This window comes from Lynx rufus, unplaced genomic scaffold (assembly GCF_022079265.1).
Source record: "Lynx rufus isolate CCGP_SWC_20201006 ecotype Redwood Valley unplaced genomic scaffold, mLynRuf1.p SCAF_17, whole genome shotgun sequence".
In the NCBI taxonomy this organism is placed as follows: domain Eukaryota; kingdom Metazoa; phylum Chordata; class Mammalia; order Carnivora; family Felidae; genus Lynx; species Lynx rufus.
The window spans coordinates 28,437,388-28,443,863 of NW_025814831.1; positions in this window are offsets into that span (position 1 = coordinate 28,437,388).

Consider the following 6,476-nt stretch of genomic DNA (forward strand, 5'->3'; position numbering starts at 1 on the left):
GATTAGTTGGTGAATTGACACTCAATCCTCCTTAGTGATTTCCTTTCTGCGCCCCCGCCGGCCAGGGCCAGAACCGTGGGGGTGGCGTGGGTGGTGGGCAGAGAGGAGACTCCGGCCTTCTCCAGACACCAGCTGGGGCGGGGGCGGAGGGTCTGCACTCCGGATGGATGCCGCCTGCGCGCCGCTGAGAACCACTCGGCAGCCTCTCAGTGACTGATGGGCCAGCCTCGGGTGAAGGGATGGGCTCTGCTCTTGCCAGTAGGGACCCTCTCTCCCATATGCCCAGTGGCTCTGGTGCAGTGGAGCCTGGGAGGTGCAGTGTGTTCTCTGGGGCCCAGCATGGGGCCTGGCACAGAGCAGGTTTGCCAAGGAGATTGGCAGCGTGAGTGGATCAGTCTTCCCCAGTTGGCCTGACTGCCTTGTGGGAGAATCTCTGTGATTCCTTCCAAGGCCTGGGTGGCCCTTGTGGGAGCATTTTTCCAGACAGTCTCGGGAATGGCGAGCTCTCCAAAGGCCATCCGGTCCATTCCCCTGCCTCTAGGCAGCATCCCTTAAGCCTTCTCCGAGGGGCAGCTGTGCTACACTTCGGCCAAGTTCCCCTTTTCGGCATTAGTGTGTGTGCATGCACGTGGGTGCGCACATGCATGCGTGTACCCGGGTGTAAAGACCCCATGCCTGCCCAGAAGGAACACTAGATGTTTTCTTCCTTTGCCCATTCTCTGTGTTCTCTCAGCTTCCAGCGTTCCCTCCCTTGGAGGTCCCAGGCAGGGGGGAGGAAGGCTAGGTGTCTGGCGTGGAGGCTTCTGGGTCACAACATTTTCAGAGCTGGTCTTATTTATACTTCAGGCTGAGCCACAGGCTGGACTGGCCTCCCACCTGCCTGTCCCCTCAGCTGTCTTCCTAGAGGGTCCCTAAGCCCTGTGACTATGAGCCGGTTCTGGTGGCTCAGGGTCTGGGCTGCGGAAAGGGGTGCCTCCCTCCCCGCACTGGTGAACATGCTGGAATGGTAGCCGGTGGCAGCAGGGGAATACAGGACGGTAGTCCTGGAGGGAGAACACAGGCCTGTCTGGTCAGCATCAGCAGGCAGGGGCAGTGGCCAGCACCCACCAGTGCTGTTAGGCAAGAAATGCCCCTTGAGGCCAGGGGAGGAATGTGTCGCAGGCACTTTAGGGGCTGAAATGCCATCTTTCCTTCCCTCTTGATAGGTTTGGTTTGAAAACCCCTCCACTACCTGCTAACCAGCCCTGTCCAGCCCAGACCTCTAGGGCCCCAGAGGCACAGAAGACCCTGAGGGATCCTGGGAGACACTGGAGGAGGGGTGCCACTGCATCCAAGCAGATCCTGTGCCCACTCCTAGCCCACTGCTTCCTTCTCATTCCCAGGCTCTCTCTCCCACCCCAGCCCTCACTTAGGGGTTTTCCAGCCTCTCTGCTCCATCATATCCACCCGCTGCAGGGAAGAGGCTGGAAGCTGTGACAGAATGAGAACAAGGCCTGGCTCTGCAGTCTGGGACAGCCATTAAACCTTTCTGAACCTCAGTGTTCTCATCTTTAAAATGGGAGTGAGGAATACCCACATTCTGCTTACTGCCTTGGAAGGATATCAATGATGCATTGTTGAGTGAAAACAGCAGGATGTGGTACAGAATGCAGTGAAGATGGTCTGGAAGGAGATCCAATAAATTGTTGACAGAAGGTACCCCTGGAGTATGAGAGTAGCCAGGGAGAGGGCAGATAATGGGTGGGGGCGGGAGGAGAATTTTCACTTTTACTTAATATACTGTGATACCTCTTGAATCTTATTTCAGCAAGTGTGGGCCTCTTTTGTAGTTAAAAAAAAAAAAAAGTAAGGGTTCTGTCTTAAAGGGCTATTGCCAGTTTTCAATGTGAATTTGTTGAGTGAGTGAATGAATGAATGAATGAATGAGTGTACATCTAGCTCAGGACATGCTTCTCTTTTCCCCTCTGAGCCGAGACTCAGGCTCTCCCTCCACGCTTAGCCACGTTCTTACCCTGAAGGAGTTAAAACAGCAGCATTTCCAAGGCAGTGTAGAGGGGATCCAGAAGCCCCGTGAGGCCTGGGTGGGATGTGCGGAGGGGAGGGAGGCAGCAACCCTTGCTCCTCCTCAGTCCCCAGCCCCCTCAGGCCACTAGGGCCAGCCCACTCTGCTCGGCTCAGGACCTGCTTCCAATTACCCATGAAATCTGAGCTGGAAGAGACCTATTAAAGTCCCATTTAGTTTGATCCCTCTAGGGGCCAGGGATCTTTTCCGGCGACATTCCCCTCCTTGTCCGACTGGGACTCCAAGCCCTTTGGATGTTATCTCCTCCTGGGTCAGTATGTTGACAACTCCAGCTGTGACCCAGGCCACCCTGGAGCCTGAGCTGATCTAGGCCTGTTGTGGTTGAGGGGCCCCCAAACCCAGCTCTCTTCCTACCTTAGGGCCCTGTGAGATAGCAGGGCAGCACAGCAGGACCGGCCTACCTGCAGCCAGAGCCTGGGCCAGCCTGCACCCCTCTTTCCAGGCCGTTCTGCAGGTGGCCCTATGGCTCCTGGGCCTACCTGTTCAGCCCACAGGAAGCCCTTACTAGTAGGGCCATCTTTCACATGTTCCCAGTTGTGCCTGGTACAAGGTCCCATGTTTCATAACACGGGTTACATAAGAAATAATAAATAACGGTGATTAATGACCTCCTCCCCTCATCCCTGGGCTCGCCTTGGCCAGACCTCCCAGGGAAGGCACAGGAGCTCCAGGAGGAGGAGGAGGAGGAGGAGGGGAGCCCAGGGTGTGTCGGGGGGAGTCATTCACCCTCCCCGCCCCATTCTCCCTAAGCACCTCTACATGTCCTCTTCCATGGCCACTCCCTGGGGAGCCAGAGGAGGCCACCAGGAAAAGCAAGGCTGGGACCCCAAAGCCCCTGAAGAAGGGGGGCCTCCAGCCCTGAGGCAGCGGCCCCAGAGCTCCTCTGACCTCAGCCAGGGTACACTGTCACATCCAGTTGGCCTTGGCTCCCTGAGGACCACCCGGTGAGGGATGTGCCCACCGAGGCCTGCTGTCTCCCTGCACCCACCTCAGCACCCCTCCCAGTTTGAGCCTCTAATTGCCTTTCCACTGGGTGGGAGGCCCAGGGCTGTACTCCAAAGACTGGGCGGGACTGGGCTGGGCCTTTGGGGGTGGTCTGCTGGGAGAATTCTGGAGCAGCAGGGAGGGAGTGAGGAAGCCACTTTGGGGCCAGGGCTGGGGCAGCCACTTGGAGGTGAGAGGAGAGCAGCAGGAAATGAGGGATAAGAAGGTTCCGGAGGAGGGAAGGATCTTGGGAGCAGTGCACGGAAGTACGCCTGACTAATTTCTCTCCCCAGATGCCCCTCTGGGCCCCCTCAGAGCTACAGAGGACAGAGCCACAAGAATGGGGAGGGGCACTTCTAAAGGTCATCCAGGCCAGTCTCTCACCTCTGACCCCCTCCACCAGCCCTGTGGGTGGATGTGGATCTTGTTGTGGGATCCATCTGTTTGAGGACACAGATTTTGTGGTCTTTGTCAGTGAAGGACACTCCTTCCTTGGGTCTAGCCTAAGCTTCCTCGCTGCACTTGAAGCCTTTATATCTTTGTTCAGTCTAAAGTGAGTTCACATTAACCTGTTGCTTTGTGTTTTCAAAGTTTAGTCCCCTGAGGAAGGAGGACCTGGCATTCTGTGGGTACTCTGGCCTTGTCACCATCCCCTCTGCCAGGGCCCAGCGTAGGCAGCCCCTCACAGGCCTAGGGTGTAGGGTCTTGTTGCCTGGGGACCAGAACAGAACCATTATCCCTTGCTGGACCCCTCCTGAGCCCTCCTAGTTCTGGTTACCAGCTCAGTGGGGGACAGGGGATACTGAGGCCTGGGGGCCAGGGGCCAGGTCACCACGGAGCCAGACCCCCGACACTCACAGCTGCTCACTGCCACAGCCTAGTGACCTCACAGGAATTCTGCATTTATCTCCGTCAAAAGTTAGGATGTCACATATAGCCCCTCCTCGTGCCCCTGGAGGTTGGGAGGTGCATGGAAGGGAGACTGACCGGCCTTGGCCTTCCCCAGTAACCTGGGCTGGGCAGAAGAAAGTGTAGCAGGACACGTACACCCAGTGCACAGACAGATTTGCCTGCATGTGCAAGCACACACCTTCAACATACACAACCCCCCCGTATAGGTTCACGTGTGCTCACGTGCTTTGGCACACAGGGCCCATGTGCATTCACAAGTTCACTCAGACATGACACACCTGCTCCCACGCATGGAGAGGCACATTCGTTCCCACACATTTCTTTTTTTTTTTTTAATTTTTTTTTTAACGTTTATTTACTTTCAGGACAGAGAGAGACAGAGCATGAACAGGGGAGGGGCAGAGAGAGAGGGAGACACAGAATCGGAAGCAGGCTTCAGGCTCCGAGCCATCAGCCCAGAGCCTGACGCGGGGCCCGAACTCACGGACCGTGAGATCGTGACCTGAGCTGAAGTCGGATGCTTAACCGACTGAACCACCCAGGCGCCCCTTGTTCCCACACATTTCTAAGCACACACACACAGCTCCCTGTGCATATGCTTGCTGATATCTTCCCATGAACATACATGTATTCATCCACACACAATGACATAGTCATTTGCACTAACACAGACATTAATGGGAGGTTGTCAGCCGCTGCTTGGTTCAAATTATAGAACATATGATGCAGGTTGTTCAAAAGCCATTGGCTCTGGAGATCGGGGAGGCGGCGGAAGATGAACCCTGGGCCCCCCTTATGCCCTTTCAAGAGCCACCAGCCTCCCAGGGCCATGAGACGCAAGGGTGGGTAGAATTTCAGTATGTGAGTGGTGGTGTGTGTTCTAAAGAGAGGGGATGGCCTGAGCAGGGGGAGTAGAGAGGGGCAGGTTCAGACCAAGTTTGGGGAAGGCTAGGGAACCACTTGACTAGAGTAGAGGGTTCTCTGGCACAGGCTAGGGGATTGATGAAGCCCAAAAGGGCAAAAGGCCTTTTCACAGTGGGGAGCCATGGAAAATGTTTGAGCAGGACACCATCAAGACCAGAAGCTTTTTTTTTTTTTTTTTTTTCCTTTGGGAAGTGTCATTCACTCAGTGCTCTGTGCCTCATTAGCAGGAGACACAGGAAACAGTGATTCTGCCTGGAACAGATGGGGAGGAGCACGAGCTCCACATCTGACATGGGCCTCAAAGGATGGGTAGGAATTGTTTAGACAAGGAGGGACAGAAAGAAGGACCAAAGCTGAACCTGGCAGCTAGGGGAAGGAGGACTGAGTTACTACTCACATGTGCTCTGTCGAGCCGAACAAAGGTTGTCTCAAGGAGCTGAACACAGCATCTATGCCAGAATCAGGAGCGCAGGCAGCTATGACCAAGCCCACCAGGACGATCAAAAAGAGGCGAGCAAACAGTGCCAGATGCTTCCTGGGACGGGCTGACCTGACCCTGGCAAGCAGGGGACCTGGTCTGAAGAAGTGAGGGCCGTTAGGGTGAGGAGAAAGAAGGAAGTTTCAGAGTCAGCTGGCTGGCCTTCCAGAGGGACCCATGCAGCGCTCAGAGGCACCCAGATAAAGAAGGGTGGAGGTATGGAGACCACCTGGCCCTAATCCCTGTCACATCCCCTCACTGGGAAACCTAACTAAAGACTGCCTGTCCAGCCTCCACCCACCCACGACCCCACCATCCTGCTGAGATTTGTCACTGAAGGACCCAGCATTCCAGATTCCAGCCCCGCCACGGTCCCATTGCCAACCTCCATCTCTTCGGAGCGGGAAACACCACATCCCAGCTGTCTGTCCCAAATCCACCTGGAGGCCAGCCAGCTTGGCTGAAGCCCAACTTAGGCCAGACCCTGGAGACGCTGCCGGGAAGAGGCCAGGACTAGAAGGAAGCGGCTGAGCCAAAGTCGGACCCCTTTCTGGGCCCTACCCTGTAGGATTCCCCCCGGCACACCCATGGGCTTGCCTATTGCCACATACTGAGTGACTGGTCCCCAGGACTGCAGACTCTAGGCCTTTCTGTGCAGTTCCGAAGAGATACAGGTTGCCATGACAGCCGGTGGTTGGATTCCACCCTGATTGCCAAAGGCCTGGAGGCCTGGCTTTGGGCCCCACTCGGGATAGAAGTGAATCTGTTGAGAACCCAGAATCCTATCGTGCAGACTTGAAAGCTTGTCAACAGGCTTGCGCAGAGACCCTCACTCTGAGAACAACTTCCTCCTTCTTCCCCCGCCCTCCCATCCTCAGCAGCCCAAGGCTCCCAACAGCAGCAACGGCTCTCAGTGCGGGGTTAGGGGGGGCACCATCACCACTGCAGAAGAAGAAAGGTGTAGGGGGGGGCCCACGGCTGCTGCCCCCTCCCTGGTTCACCCTCTCATCCTCCAGACACCAGCCCCACTGGCCCCCCAGCCTCCCGAACTGGCTCCTTTCTCCCTTCCCTTCTGCTTTATTCTCTACTCATTCA